Here is a 17,493-nt window from a genome sequence, read left to right on the forward strand (position 1 = left end):
ATGACAACGGTAAATAATCCAGTCTTGATCAGACAATCCCGTGATTGACATCATGAGCATCAATCCACGCAAATGGGATACAATGACATGCATCAGCCAAGTCAGCAAGCTTGACCACCCATTCGCCTTTGAAGGCAAGCATGTTGCTACCCAGTGAGACAATTTTATCGTCACCATGTTAGTTTGCATTAAGCTGAATGAAGGAACGTGTGTTTTCTTAGATCTTGTTTCTTTTCCTCTTTCCGGGTGGTGAGGTAGTTTGAATCCATTAACTCACTAGAAAAGGTTTTGCATCTTGTGAGAATTTGGGTTGGTTGGTTGGTTGGTTGGTTTTTTGTTTAACGCCGCACTCAGCAATATTCCAGACATATGACGGCGGTCTGTTTATAATCAGTCTGGTCCAGACAATTCAGTGATTGATATCATGAGCATCGATCCACGCAATTGGGATCGATGACATATATCTACCAAGTCAGCGAGTCTGACCACCCGATCCCGTTAGTCCCCTTTTACAACAAGCATAGTCGCCTTTTACGGCAAGCATGGGTTGCTCAAGACCAATTCTACCCCGGAATCTTCACGAGTCGAACAAAGGTCAAAATTTAAATTATCATATATTATATATCATATATGTTGAGCCCCAATACTACATAAGTATCAAATTTCATTCCATTGGTGTAAAAATGACTGAGTAAAGGCCAAAATAAGTTTCAGCTTTCAGTAGGATTAAAGTGCAAAGGAAAAATCAAGGTGAAACTTAAGAATATTGTAAAAGATTTACTTCAGTTTAATATGTACTAAATGTTATTACATTTTGAACAAAAATGAGTAATGGCTATAAATGGCCATGGCAGCCATATTGAAACTCAGATTCGTACCTCTTGAACAAATTCAGGTGTCATCATTGGTAGGAACAAGTATGTGAAGTTTCTTATTTATTGGCCACGAGGGTTCTGCAGAAAAGATGCTCACACTGGATGCCAGACAAACAGGCCACATTCTGTCAGGTCAGCTACAGTGCCACAACACTGTAGCTCACCTGAACATATCAGTGATTTTGCTAAAGACAAATAGCATAAAGACATTTTCATGATTTCAACTTTTCTACGGACATTCTTTTGACAAAAATTGAAAGCTATGGTTAGGACATTTTATATGACAATGTCAATGTTCTACAAACTGAGCTGATTCAAAAGCCTGATACACTGTCAACAGCTTAAGATGTCAACAAAGACAACCACTTTTAAAAAGTTGTCATCATTATTGACAAACAGATACTTTTTCCAGTAATACTGAGGACAAGAATATTAAGAAATATGAAAAAAGTATATTTGGTATATTTGATATCAAAAGACACTCGGGTGAGATTCTCTATACATATGACAATATATTGTATAATTCTAAATTTTGAATTCTGAAGCAATCTGATGCATTAGGGTATGAAGTGAAGTTCATAAATAGAACAAAACAACATGCAGGTACAACATGATGTTTACTCCTAAATACGCATAAATGTTGCGGCCCTGGATGCATGCTGTGGGGCAGTGAAGGTTTTTACCAAGAAATTACATGACAAACACATGACAAAAATCACTATTTGAAATCACCGGATATATCAAACTTGATAAAATGATAGTGTGATACGCATCTTGGAAAGAATGAACCTCAAACTACCGATACACTGATAATACAGCACCCCCTTACAAACAAGTAACAAACTATCCACAAGGTGCAAGAATAAATGCAAGGATAGAAATTGGCATTTGCTCTATAGTCCTTGTCAAACTGCCCAATAGTAAAGGTATCATATGAACTTGTAGAAACTTGCCATTTCTAAGGGTTTTGCTCTATGTTATCATTATAAGGACTAGTGGACTAAAAATGTTAGTTTCTGTCGCTGGAATGTATTAATGTAAAAGACTTTTCCAATATACAACAGTTAAATTTACCTCATACACAGTTTCAACTCATATTGTTGTTGTTGGTTTGTTGTTTTACGCCGCACTCAGCAATATGACGGCGGTCTGTAAATAATCAAGTCTGGACAAGACAATCCAGTGATTGACATCATGAGCATCGATCCACGCAATTTGGATCGATGACATGCATCAACTAAGACAGCAAGCCTGACCACCCGATCCCATTAGTCGTCTTTTACGCCAAGCATAGTCGCCTTTTACACCAAGCATGGGTTGCTGAAGACCTATTCTACCCCAGATCTTCACGGATCGTTTCAACTCATAAACCCTCTGAGGAGAATACATTTTCTAATTGCAATATTCATAAATTCACAAAAACACAGAAAAGTCCTAATGATCTGAACAATATATCTCATCATCATAAGGAGAACTACACATGTCAAAGTTCTGCTTCCTCAGTCTGTCAATTTCAGTGATGTTGCAGAGACAAACCTGCCTTTGTGAGGTGGTGAGGTGAAATACGGTTAAATGTCGCATTCAAAATTATTTCACTTCTACAGAAATGCGCATGCACACGTGTGCTTGTACCAGTCCAGACCTAAGCAGATTTTATACTGCTAGCTTAGTTTAACATGGATTCCCACACTGAAACAAATTATACTCAAAGCCGACCAATCCTTCTTTTATCCCCTGAAGGCAGGGCTGCGATGGCGCCCATGTTGAAAATCAGATTCAATTGGTGGAAACAAGCATGTTAAGTTTCAGCTTCACTGGTTTCTGAGGGGAAGAAATTTACAATGTCAGGAAATGTTTTTTGAGAGAGAATTTAGGAGCATTCTTGAAGTTGGTTGGTTGGTTTGTTGTTTAACGCCGCACTCAGCAATATTCCAGTTCTATGACGGTGGTCTGTAAATAATCGAGTCTGGACCAGACAATCCAGTGATTGATATCATAAGCATCAATCCACACAATTGGGATCAATGACATGTATCAACCAAGTCAGCGAGCCTGACCACCCGATCCCGTTAGTCGCCTTTTACGACAAGTATAGTCGCCTTTTATGGCAAGCATGGGTTGCTGAAGACCTATTCTACCCTGAAATCTTCACGTAAGTATAAAAGTCTAAAATATATCAAAATTTAAAATATCGCCAAAAATATGGAACCTTTCATAAATACACACATAGTTTTACAGTTGTCATTACAGTTTGAAACAAAATGGCTGCTTGATAACCATAAGGTCAAAGTGCAAAAGTCAAATATAAGTCAAATTCAAAATATCACAAAAACAGAATATACATGTTGTGTTCCACTATTATTTACTATATATGTACTTAATGTCATGAATATAGGCTATGTTTAGCATTTTCAATATGGCTGCTGTTGCTGCCAAGTTGAAAATCTGACTTGAACCTCTTTAACAAATTCAGGTGTCATCACTGGTGGCAATAATGAAGTGAAGTTTCATTTTCGCTGATCCAGTGTGTTTATAAAGATGATTTCAATTGATAACTCCCAAATGGACACTGGCAGCCACATCTGGTTTCAGATCAAGATGTCTTGAACAAACTTGGTACTAAACAAGGTGACCATCTCATCAACCAAGTTTCTGGCCTCTTTGGCCCTTTGAGTTTTTAAGAAGATACACATGGCTACCTGCCGGCCATATTGAAATTTCAATTTTGATGCCTGGATCACATTTGAACACCTTTTAGTAACAAACAGCTACACAAACTTTCAGCAAACTCACCATCCATTTCAGAGAAGAAGTTGGTAATGTAAACACAAACTCAGGTGTTCTAAAAAGTTTATGGACACTGCGGCCATAGACATAAACTCAGGTGTTCTAGAAAACTTATGGACACTGCTGCCATAGACATAAGCTCAGGTGTTCTAGGAAGCTTATGGACAGTGCCACCATAGACATAAGCTCAGGTGTTCTAGAAAGCTTATAGACACACAGACACAAACTCAGGTGTTGTAGAAAGATTATTGACAGTGCCGCCATAGACATAAGCTCAGGTGTTCTAGAAAGCTTGTGGACAATGCCGCCATAGACATAAGCTCAGGTGTTCTAGAAAGCTTATGGACAATGCCGCCACAGACACAAACTCAGGTGTTCTAGAAAGCTTTTGGACACTGCCGCCATAGACGCAAACTCAGATGTTCTTTAAAGCTTATGGATGACGATGACGATTGCCTAGCATCGACATAAGCTTGCCTTTCTGGTTACTTAGTTAATAAAGCTGTTCCCAAATGCTGTGCCAAGATGCCTAATTTGTCGCATGCTTGTTTGTTTTTTGTTTAACGCCCCGCTCAGCAATATTCCAATTATATGTCTTCAGTCTGTAAATAATGGAGTTTTGACCAGACAATCCAGTGACAGACATCATGAGCATCGATTTACGCAAATGCGATACGATGACATGCATCAATCAAGTCTGCAAGCCTGACCACCGATCCTGTTAGTCTAGCCTGGATCTGATCTTTGACAGGCATTTAGAAGTGATACACATAAGGAAGAGAATTTATGGATGTCAACTTCTTTATTATGAGGAACACAACGTTTTCCAACGGAGTATATGCTTACTCCTTTTCACAAAGGGATTACAAATGGACCACTGCGATTGGCACTGTACAATAAAATAGGAACATAAAATTCTCCTTTCCCGTCAATTATAAACAAAATCCTGAGCAACAAGAAAAGTTATTCACTGGCCTTAAATCATTCTTCTGATGCCTCTCTATTGTTCTAACCGTGTATTATTTCTCAGAAACAATTTCTGCCCAATCGCTGAAACCCCATATCAACATGAGCTTTTCCATTGTGAGTGATTCGTCCACCATGTGCATCAAGTCTTGTCCCACGACAATTGGGTTTTGCTACACACACTCGTTATTATTTTTCGCAAATACACACTGTTTTATTCTTCTTCATGACTTATCAATCAAGGTTAAGCTTTTGATAAATTTTAGGCTGTCAAAGTAAACGAAATTTTGAATGACAAGACGAGCCCCAGTGCTTTTACACCATTTTTAGCTCACCTCATCTCCACTGTGCCAGTGATATCCGGGATGATCACATTTACTAGTACTGCACTGCATATTTTATTATAATTTCATACTTTTTACACTGTTTCTTTCATGCTGATTGGCTGAAGGGGTAGTCACGGGATCTGATATTTGGAGTTCACATACCTGTGAACGGACAAAAAAAGTTTACACGATGTGAACAATTGTTTATGAAATTGATCGTGTGAACTTTTGCTGGAATTACTTATTGGGGTTTCCAAGAATTCTCGATCGGTGTTTACAATTAACTCTTTTTTTGATTTACTTTTTAATGCCTGCATTTATCAGTAATATAATTAATTTAGTATTTTTGCCTGGTCGAAGGTTCACACAGTTTAACCAGTGCTTTTAAATCGTTCACACTTCAATGAACACATCCAAACTGACGTTCAATTCTTAAATGATTAGTATTGTTTAACTTAAAATCAACCCAGGAATGCATTCACAAATGATGTTTCCCTTAAAACTGATTTACAAAATGGTGGAAAAAAAGTGATTCTTCTCTCACATTGCTTTTGTCTTTTCTGTCTCCATGGCGACGACTGACCGTGATAAGTAATATTTACTTCAGTATATAGAAAATAAGATCTGCGTGTACAATCAGTGTCACAGATACCTGAATTGCAATTTGTTGCAATACAATTTTTGCCAATACACAGCGCTAATGGTTACTGACCATTGTACCCCAAGGTGTTAAGGGCGTTGTATCCTTCATCCACTTACTATCATCACGCCTTAGATTCTGGGGATGACGTAGCTCAGTTTCGGTGTCACAACATGTCAAATGTATTTGTGACTCGTTCATACAGCAAACGAGATGATGCGTTGAAGAGTCTTGTTGCACTTCTTGACCACTCGTAACTCTGTAACTCTTCATGATCCTAACTTCAAAATTAGAGAGACCCTTCTGGTCAGAAGTGAGAATAGGAATCCCATCACCACTCTCGGACAACTAACAATATACTATGTGTGATAATTTTAGCTCTTCCCACCCAAATGATGTTCGATGTTATATGAAATTAGTTTAGAGTCCTATTACCTACTTCAATACCACAGAGATTTATCCAGAAAACAAAGTGCCATAGACAGGCTATGTGGAATTTTTTTATTTATATTTTGTTCAAATTAACAAGTGAGGCACACGTCACCTCTACAAAGCCCTAACATTAGTTACTACCAAATAACATGAAGTGGGAAATTTGTCTTTCCGTTTTGGGAAGCTTACTAACATTTGCTGTGGATTTTGGCCGAATATCTGCTGCTAAAACGTCAGAATAACCCCTATACTAATTCCCTTTCAACTAATTTCAACATAGTCAACATGATATACCTACCAAACCCTTCCTTTCCGAGCTAACTCCTTAAGCAGTTAAGTTCATCGGTCAATTCATAAAAATAAGAACATCAATATTTTGGTAGACTGCTCAATGTCAGGGCATGTTAACTGGCGCCATGGATCCTTCAAGCAGCAAGTTACTATAATTGTACATTGTCAAGATTTCCATTTTCATTTACTCTCTTGATGTCATGTTACAAGGTACAGGTGTACTTTATCCTGTTAGTCTCCTTCTGAGGGACGAATAAAACATTTCCATTTCCAACAGACAACAATTATGAATAAGATCTTCGAGGATTTATCCAGGACTCCAAACTAAGTGCCTATAGTTGGCAATTTGGGAAAAATCATTATTTTGCAGAAATTGGTCAGTGATATAGAAGTGAACTGTACAAAGCCATAACAATAGCAGGATTCACTCTAGGAATTTTCTGAAATGGGCCCTTTATATGAAAATTTCAAATAATCACAAGCATGGGGAAGACCAATTCTAACCCGGATATTAACAGGTTACTGAGTGAATGAAACAAGGACTGATGAGACTGCAGCATGGTATTTCAGTGGGCTACACTTGAACGCGACCTTCAACCCTATTTCACTTCACACTTCATCCATCATACTTCATCCATAATGTAGAAACGTACATACTAAAAAATACCCTGGTCATACAATGTGAACAGTTGCCAGGCAAGCAGGCTTGGACATAAACCACATGACTATCAGTCAGGTTGGCCAATTTCACAAACCATTTAAACAGTGATAGAAACTAACATTTTTACTCCACTATTCCTAATAATGGTAACAAATAGCAAAACCCTTGAAAATGGCAAATTTCTACTACCGTATTCGACATAATATGCACCCCCGTCCTAATAAGCGCCCAAGGCGATATTTGCTAATATATTGGCTAGTGAACAATCCCAATTAGCACCCCTTCCAATTAATCAGTACACAAGACTTAGACGTATTTATTTGTGTATAATACGCACTCGTGTGTTATATGCACTCTTAATTATGGGCAATTAAAATCTGGAAAATATATTTTTCGTGTATAATACGACTTTTCTTCTGTATCATTTCAGACTTTCAGCATAAACCACGAAATTTATGATCTTTCAACTCTTTTTTTTCTCACCAAAATTATATTCTAATAAGAGCCCCCTATTTCTAATTTTGAGAGCGCCCTTGGCGCTTATTACGTCGAATATGGCAGTCCTTATGATACCTAAACTATTGGGCAGTTTGGCAAGGACTACAGAACTCGTACCAATTTCTAACGCTGTTAAACATGAATGAATTGAATGAATGATAATGGCTGTAGGTAGATTCTTGTTTAACAAGACACCATGACTTACAACTTGGGCATTCAAGTTAAAGGCATCGTTACATATATCCTTGTCAGTTTCCTAGCTGTGGTAACCACGTCTCTCTACAGCTCCCTCTTAAGTTTTAACACAGAGCTAGCCACTGGTCTGGTGTGTTTTCCAAATACATTCCTTTTTCGGAATGTACCTCACTAACAATCCCGCCATAATGTACGTGAATCGTAAACCAAAAAACTTCTTCCCAACGCGCATCCTAAAACAATTGCCTTTAGCAGTGTTTAGCAGTGTAATTACCCGTTTTTATAAGGCTTGGACCAGTAATTCATGTGACTGCCAGTCCCTGTGGACCAGCAAATAAATACCTTATAAATCTTTGTTGAACAAAACATCAGCGATATTCTACTTTCGATCATGCTACTTTTTACGTACTTGACAGATTGAAATCATTGAGCGCAATGGTGGATAAAAAATCTTTACCAGTCCAATTTCCAATTTGATAAGTAAATATATTGTTGCATGATAAAAAATGTACGCACTCGTATTTGAGGCACGTGTCTCAAGACGTGAATCATGTTGCATTTGTCGTTAGATCGAGATGCATGCACTTTGCTTAAGCTGAAAGCATATAAAGTGCCTTGCAGATTTGTATTTGAGATCTATTAGGAAGACTCTATGGGACAGCCTGTAGCTCTGCAGGGACAAGTCAATTTTAATATCATTTATAGGGAGCAGCACAGAGGTATGGTAACCACAGCTATCAGTTTCTTAATCACCATTAACACTACAGACATTAAACTTGATATTTTAATGTCTCCAAACAAATCCCAGCCTATCAGTAGCGTGATAGTCTAAGGTCAAGGTCATTGAAGGATGAGCGTCTAACTTAATCTGGAGGTTTGGGCATCACGAGCCTCTCAGCCACCAAAACCATGATTAAGGAAAAAGAATTGAGGACATGCCAACGGGATTTTTGCCGTAATGCAAATACTTTTCCTTTTTCTGATTTTCATTCCAGAATCTGCTGACTAAAATATTCTGATTCACCATGACGGGTTTAAGCTTTGTAAATGGCATGCAAAATTCAAGTCCATTTTCTCTGAAATAACTGGAACAGAAAAACAGCTCCAAGGCCTTGTTGTTTCAAGTGAGGCAAGCATTGTATGTTAAGTGTGGAAAGTGCAGCAGTGTAGTTTGATCAGGTTAATTAGCCCAGTGTCATGTGATCAGGATAATCAAAGTCCAGTGTAGTGTGATCAGGATAATCAGAGTCCAGTGTAGTGTGATCAGTATCAGTCCAGTGTCATGTGATCAGGATAATCAGAGTCCAGTGTAGTGTGATCAGGATAATCAGAGTCCAGTGAAGTGTGATCAGGATAATCAGAGTCCAGTGTAGTGTGATCAGGATAATCAGAGTCCAGTGTAGTGTGATCAGGATAATCAGAGTCCAGTGTAGTGTGATCAGGATAATCAGAGTCCAGTGTAGTGTGATCAGGATAATCAGAGTCCAGTGTAGTGTGATCAGGATAATCAGAGTCCAGTGTAGTGTGATCAGGATAATCAGAGTCTAGTGTAGTGTGATCAGTATCAGTCCAGTGTCATGTGATCAGGATAATCAGAGTCCAGTGTAGTGTGATCAGGATAATCAGAGTCCAGTGTAGTGTGATCAGGATAATCAGAGTCCAGTGTAGTGTGATCAGGATAATCAGAGTCCAGTGTAGTGTGATCAGTATCAGTCCAGTGTCATGTGATCAGGATAATCAGAGTCCAGTGTCATGTGACCAGGATAATCAGAGTCCAGTGTAGTGTGATCAGTATCAGTCCAGTGTCATGTGATCAGGATAATCAGAGTCCAGTGTAGTGTGATCAGGATAATCAGAGTCCAGTGTAGTGTGATCAGGATAATCAGAGTCCAGTGTCATGTGATCAGGATAATCAGAGTCCAGTGTAGTGTGATCAGGATAATCAGAGTCCAGTGTCATGTGATCAGGATAATCAGAGTCCAGTGTAGTGTGATCAGGATAATCAGAGTCTAGTGTCATGTGATCAGGATAATCAGAGTCCAGTGTCATGTGATCAGGATAATCAGAGTCCAGTGTCATGTGATCAGGATAATCAGAGTCCAGTGTAGTGTGATCAGGATAATCAGAGTCCAGTGTCATGAGATCAGGATAATCAGTCCAGTGTAGTGTGATCAGGATAATCAAAGTCCAGGGTCATGTGATCGGGATAATCAGAGTCCAGTGTCATGTGATCAGGATAATCAGAGTCCAATGTAGTGTGATCAGGATAATCAAAGTCAAGGGTCATGTGATCGGGATAATCAGAGTCCAGTGTCATGTGATCAGGATAATCAGAGTCCAGTGTCATGTGATCAGGATAATCAGAGTCCAGTGTAGTGTGATCAGTATCAGTCCAGTGTCATGTGATCAGGATAATCAGAGTCCAGTGTCATGTGATCAGGATAATCAGAGTCCAGTGTTGTGTGATCAGGATAATCAAAGTCCAGGGTCATGTGATCAGGATAATCAGAGTCCAGTGTCATGTGATCAGGATAATCAGAGTCCAGTGTCATGTGATCAGGATAATCAGAGTCCAGTGTTGTGTGATCAGGATAATTGGTCCAGTGTTGTGTGAACCAGATAGTCAAAGTCCTGTAATGAATAAAGTGAGTGCAGGTGAACTGAACTTTGTGGTTTATTAGAAGATGGTGCCTTTACACTTTCCACAAATGAAGAATCTTTATTTTCAGTTATTTTCAATTCCAAGCTGTGAAAAAAATCAAGTCCCTACCCCCCACCCCCTCCAACGAGAGAGGGTTTTATTACTGGACTCCTCCCCTTTAAAAATGCTGAATCCTCCTTGTTACAGCCCTCGACATCTTCATAAGCTTCTGTTTTGGGGGGCTTTGTGGTTTCTGCAGAAGATTCTTAAAGATTATCAACATTATGCCAAACTTATTTCAAAATATTTAAAAAAAATATAAAATAGTTTACTATTTCAGTAGCTAGACAATCGTAGATCTAGATCTATTACACATGTTTAACCACTATATGGCTGACAAAATCACATCCACGCACCATAGATTTATCAATGTTTCATATTCCTAGATCTTGTCAAGTTGTATTAGGCCTAAGCTTATTGACATCCTCCCCAAGTTCTTCAGCCTCATTCCAGTTTGGGAAAAACGTTTGGGAAAGACAGACAGACAGACACATGGGTAGGCTTATAAGCTCACTTAGTAAACAACAAAAAACTCCTCAGTGAAGGCACATGCGATGTTTAATGAATTAATTATTAGATATGTGTCACAACCAAACCCCGCCTCACTTGGTTTTATTGCCGCAATGTAAGCTGTTATATATCTACGGCCATGTGTCCCAACTTACTTGCTTGATGACAAACACGACTTTCGGTAGCTTCATTCGTGCTCCTGCTTTCAAAGGAAATAGTTTAGGACGATTGACGACGACTAACATTTTAGCCGTGAGCAGTGACCGGTCCGACTGTCCAAGACAAGACCACGCAATCATGAATTTTCCCTGCTAGATCTACTGTGCTAGCCATATTGGATCTATCAGATTTTAATAGCCCCATAAGCACTGTCAACCTGTTCAGAACTGACCATCACCAATATGAAAAATAAACAACAAATACACAAATATAGCATCAATGACATACCTGCAGAATGTCCTATGAGCTAAGACTTGTTTACAAAATACATGATCCTTTGGCGCAATGAACTATGCAAGTATTCCCGAAGGACACCCGAAAAATCGAGATGGGAGATAACTCTGGTCGGTGATGCATTCGGGTACCGTCGGTGATTCGCCACATACAATCGGAACTTTCTTCTCGAGTATGATAGTTTGGGTTCTTCAAGGTGATGGAAAAGCTCTGGCATGTTTTGTTAAGAGAAACAGTTGTCGTGAAAAATATCTCCAACAAAAATGAAATGTATATAATGTAAATGTAACATACGGAAGCCTTTTAGGACCATTTGGTTTTTTTATTTTTGTCTTGAAATTTTAAGATACTAAGTTTAAATTTCAAGATACATAAGTTAGGTTAAAGGATAATTTCAACTTAGTATCTTGAAATTTAAAGATACTAAGTTCAAATTTCAAGATACTTAGTTGAGCTTTTAAGATAATAAGTTAAAATTTCAAGATAATGATCTTGACATTTCAAAACTATTCACTGTAAACGTATTTTTCATATCTTAGGATGTTAACTAGTTATCTTGTAATTTCAAATTAGTATCTTGAAATTTCAAGAAAAAAAACAAATAGCCCTCAACATGCTTTTGGAATATATTTTATTGGAATATACATATAAACGTATATGTATTCTTCTGAAGTTGTTTTTTGTCATTCACCATTATCGTGATTGATACTACTGCAACATTCCACGCCATTGTAGTTGCGTTGAAACAGGTCATGTGACTCCAAAACTCGATTGTAGAAGCGAAGATTGTTAACCTCCCTTATCAAAGCGAAAATGACCCCATTGCGTGGCGAAGACGGCCTGAAAGATTGAACAAAAACAGCCCCATATGATAAATGTATATGTTAATATCAAGATTTACAGTTTATTTAACCGTTGAATAGAATTCTCTTTTAGAAGAATCATGTTGTCTTCGGTAATAGCATTATTTATTTGAAATCTGCCTGTATCCAGCAAACCTAGAGTTAAAACCTCTTACATTCATCAGGCTCTTATTGTCCATATGTCCCGACTCCATCAAATGTGATCTCCACCATATATGTAAACAACAAACAATTTAATCAATATACGTGGTTCGCCCCGATCATGTTTCTAGGTTTGTCAGCACCATACCCCTGCTCGTGGGTTTCATAGGAGTGGTAAACGTCTGAGACATGCATCACTTCGATCTTTTCTCCCACATTAAGCTGACACGCCGCGATATAACTTGAATACTGTTCAAGGCGGCGTTAAACCCAACTCACCCACTCGGACAATCAATCAAAAACCGAGCTGGACACCACTGGAACTTTGGCTAAATACCAGCGCTCATCAAAGTAAATACCACCAAACGACAAGTTCTGCTTGGATACCAATTCAGAAGTAATGACGCATTAAAAAAAATATTCTTTGCAAAAATGTTATTTTCTCACTTAAAGATACGCAGCATATTCCATCGGTCCAGATATTCCAGAATGAACTGAAGCAGTATTACTTCATCTCCAAATGTGCAGCACGTGAGTGGGTGAGTGAGTGAGTGAGTGAGTGAGGTTTTACGCCGCTTTTAGCAATATTCCAGCAATATCACGGCGGGGGACACCACAAACGGGCTTCACACATTGTACCCATGTCGGGAATCGAACCCGGATCTTCGTCGTGACGCGCGAACGCTTTAACCACTAGGCTACCCGACCGCCCCGAGTGGATGAGTGGGTGTTAAGACAGATTCTATAAATGTTCGTCATCGTGTCATACACCTTTTTTTTTGTAACACTGGAAACGATTGTTTTCTGTTTTGTAAAAACAATATGAAATGCAACAAATAAAACGATATTTTAAAAAATGTGATCTCCAGCATATGTTTAATCTGCAAAAAATTGATTAATTCCCCCTGATTCTAACTGCATCCATTCTCACAACAACCCCTTGTCTCAGACTTGTAAAAAGCTTTACTCATACCATGCCATTATATGATGGAGGAATCTCTTGCATGAAGTCAAATCCCTTAGTAACCATACAGAATACAGATATATACATGAGCAATTTCTTTATGACGGTGTTTTGTTCGCAATATACAGTCCTCGTCGACAACAAACGAATTACCGAATGCAGCGCGGTGTTTTCTTACATAACTGTCTGGTGCAGTCGCATTATTTTGTAACTGATGCCGTTTTATCAACAGCGTCTGTGTTGAAGAAATGAGTAAGGAATAACTATAGACAATCCCCATGGTACCATGATGAATATCTCAGTGGTAAATATGAATGGGCATTTATTTAAATCCGTTCCAAAAGGTAAAGATAACTCAAACCCAATTAAGTATAACAAAGTTTTCAATGAATAAAGATCACTGTGTCGGCTCAAGCAGTCCGGTATTCACAATGGGGAAGGAGTGACTTATAAAAAGCCAGCGGGAGAACCTAAACGTTTCAGGGTCACGATAACGCGTTTGTCTGGACGACTGCAGCGCTCCTATTGATATACAAACCTGGGGTGGACCGCCTCCGTGGTCTTGTGGTAGAGCGTCCGCCCGGAGAGCGGAAGGTCCGGGGTTCGATCCCCAGCCGCTTCATACAAAAAGACGTTAAAAGATGGTACTTGTTGTTACCCTGTCTGGCGCTCGGCATTAAGGGGCTAAAACAAGGACTGGTCGGCTCAGAGTCAGTAAACTGTGTCTGAGTGGGGTATTCATGTTAAACTGCGGCATGGTATCTCAGTGAGCAGCCACACACACATACACATACACGTGCATGCACGTCGCTATATAAGTGCAATAATCTTGGACGCGACGTTAAACTCAATTTCACCTCACCTCACAAACCTGGGGTGGGGTGGGGGTGGACTATTTCTCGTTGCTGTTTTGTTTGTTTGTCAGCAATATTTCAGCTATACGACGGCGGTCTGTAAGTAATCGAGTCTGGACTAAAAAAATCCAGTGATTGATATCATGAGCGTCTATCTACGCAGTTGGAATACGATGACACGCATCAACCAAGCCTGACCACCCGATCCCCTTACAAGAGGCGACTAACGGGATCGGGTGGTCAGGCTCGCTGGCTTGGTTGATGCATGTCATCGTATCCCAACTGCGTAGACAGATGCTCATGATATCAATCACTGGATTGTCTGGTCCGGACCCGATTATTCTGCACAGATATCCATTCAGGATGACCGTCTTGGTGAGATGGAGAACACAGAAGCATGTTCAGGATGTTTGCAAGAATTTACAATTGACATATTAGATTCTGGTCCGTCATATCCACCCTGAAACAAATATATCCAAAACAGCCCCTGCAATTCGATAATAGTTGGCAAGTCTAGATCACTGCGGTTTTCAGTTCTGAACATGAAGAAAGAATCTGGGCTCCTTTTTATTATATTGTATTAAGATAATTTAACGCTTTTTTCTGTAAAATATGTTCATCTAATATACTGGATGTGAGCCTACTTAGATTCCCCGATCAACTGATCCGAAATGTTTGACAGCATCAGTGCTTTGACGAATGATATTTCAGCTGGTCTTCATGATCAAAAAAGGTTATTCAACTATTGATAATTCTTATTTTAGACTCTATCGTTCAGTGTTACCTTTCACGTAAAGGGGGTAAATTCTATGTAGCAATTACTAGTATTGATTTTCCCAAAGCATTCGACGCCACTCGAATTCGACGCTTTATCCTCTGTGGAAGCTATTTCACAAACATGGTTTAAGTACTCAACTGGGTTAAATGTTACAATCCATCTACAGTAATGCATAGAGTATCTGGTGTCGTTTGACTTTCCATGGTTGTGAAGCAAAGATGTATGCTTATTATAACAAATAGGTTAGTATTGAAATATGTCTATAACTATGAAAAGAATAGGAAAAATCCTCTAAACAATCAACTACAGTAAACTACGGTTATAACGAACTCAAAGGGACCACTAATTCTAGTTCGTAATAACCGAAGTTCGTTATGAGCATATATACAGCATATATACAACAAATGGCCGGGACTAAACAATAAGTTCGTTATATCGGTCAGTTCGTTATAAGCGTGTTCGTTATAAACGTAGTTTAATGTACGGGCAGAAAATGGGGGGTGTAGTGACACAGAACCATCAGAAAAAGTTCAATTGTTTTTAATGTCAAGTTATCAACTTAAAATATGGGGGTGTTAGGCGAATAAGGCAGATTATTCTATTTATGCTTGCCGTAAAAGGTGACTCTGCTTGTCGTAAAAGGTGACTATGCTTGTCGTAAAAGGCGACTAACGGGATTGGGTGGTCAGGCTCGCTGCCTTGATTGATGCGTGTCATCGATCCCAATTGCGTGGATCGATGCTTATGATATTAATCACTGGATTGTCTGGACCAGACTCGATTATTTACAGACCACCGTCATATAGCTGGAATATTGCTGAGTGCGGCGTTGAACAACAAACCAACCAACCACAAGAAAACGCAAAAGCTTATTATAAGCGGTAGATATAAAGATATGCATATTCTTTAATATCGATTATAATTCGGTTTCGCAGCAAATACATCGTATATATGTAGATTTTGCCAAGTGGGTGGAAGGGTTGAGCAAAATATTCCTTGTGAAAATTTGTTGATAAAAAACAAATTCGGTGGGGAAAAGGTAAATAGGATTAAACATTCTTTCAGAAAATTGAATGAACATCACTGTTCTTGTCTGAGCAGATTCCCATGACCCACACTATCTGAGTGAGCCAGTGAGTTAGAATTGAAAGTCACATCGCCAGTATTCAGCCATAACGCGACTCCACACTATCTGCAGTGAGTACATTAGGGGGACACGGGTGGCCCAGTCGTCTAAGGCGCCGCGAGATCGGATCGATGACATTCATCAACCAAGTCAACGAGCCGGACCACCCGATCCTGTTAGTCGCCTCTTTCGACAAGCATAGTCGCCTTTTACAGCAAGCACGGGTTGCTGAAGACCTTTTCTAACCCGGACCTTCACGGGTTTTTCTTGTAGTGTACCGTGCTGGCGATCTTAACCCGTTTATATGGTATACTGTTATGTATAGTCATATGCTTTTATTCTTACTAGTTTTTGTTGTTGTTTTGTTTTGTTTTTTGTTTTTTAGGGGAGGGGGGTAGTCTAGTGGTTTAAGTGTTCGCTCGTCACGCCGAAATCCCGGGGTTTGATTTCCTACATGGGTACAATGTGTGAAGCCCATTTCTGGTGTCCCCCTCCGTGATTTTGCTGGAATATTGCTAACAGCTGTCGAAAACCACACTCACTCTGAATCAGTGCCATTGATGACACGGGACAGTGAGACGTGAGCATGGACACCCTGTTCGCATGTTAGCACGCAATACATCGCAGTATTCGCATAAATATTTATCAGTATTATTGATTTGTACGCTTTGTATTTTCTCACTACATGACTTTTATTGGTTCGGTGATATCTGATTCAGGAGTATCCGAATTATACAGGATTGATCTGAAAGCCTGTGACAATCTTGGGCCGTGAGCTGTACATTGTAGTTCGCACGGGGTACTCACAGGACGTCGACCTTTGGCCTAATTATTCATACGAAGTCTCAGCATGGTATCCCTTGACGCTTAATCCGCTTATAACTGTTGCTGTTTAAACGGATTGAGGAGGCGTGTCGGGAGTGTGGGTGGGGGTGGAGGTGGGGGTGGGGGATGGTGAGCGATGTTATTTGTTATGTTACTCATATTAATCAGTGTTAAATTCTTAATGTGCTCTCCCCATAGCAAAATGCACGAGTTATGTACTTTTAGTGAGTGAGTTTGATTTTACGCCGCTTTTAGCAATATTCCAGCAATATCACGGCGGGGGACACCACAAACGGGCTTCACACATTGTACCCATGTCGGGAATCGAACCCGGGTCTTTGCCGTGACGCGCGGACGCTTTAACCACTAGGCTACCCGACCGCCCCGAGTGGATGAGTGGGTGTTAAGACAGATTCTATAAATATTTGTCATCGTGTCATACACCTTTTTTTTGTAACACTGGAAACGATTGTTTTCTGTTTTGTAATAACAATATGAAATGCAACAAATAAAACGATATTTTAAAAAATGTGATCTCCAGCATATGTTTAATTTGCAAAAAAAATTGATTTATTCCTCCTGATTCTAACTGCATCCATTCTGACAA

Source organism: Haliotis cracherodii, unplaced genomic scaffold (assembly GCF_022045235.1).
Source record: "Haliotis cracherodii isolate W230 unplaced genomic scaffold, xgHalCrac1.p SCAF_17, whole genome shotgun sequence".
Lineage (NCBI taxonomy): Eukaryota > Metazoa > Mollusca > Gastropoda > Lepetellida > Haliotidae > Haliotis > Haliotis cracherodii.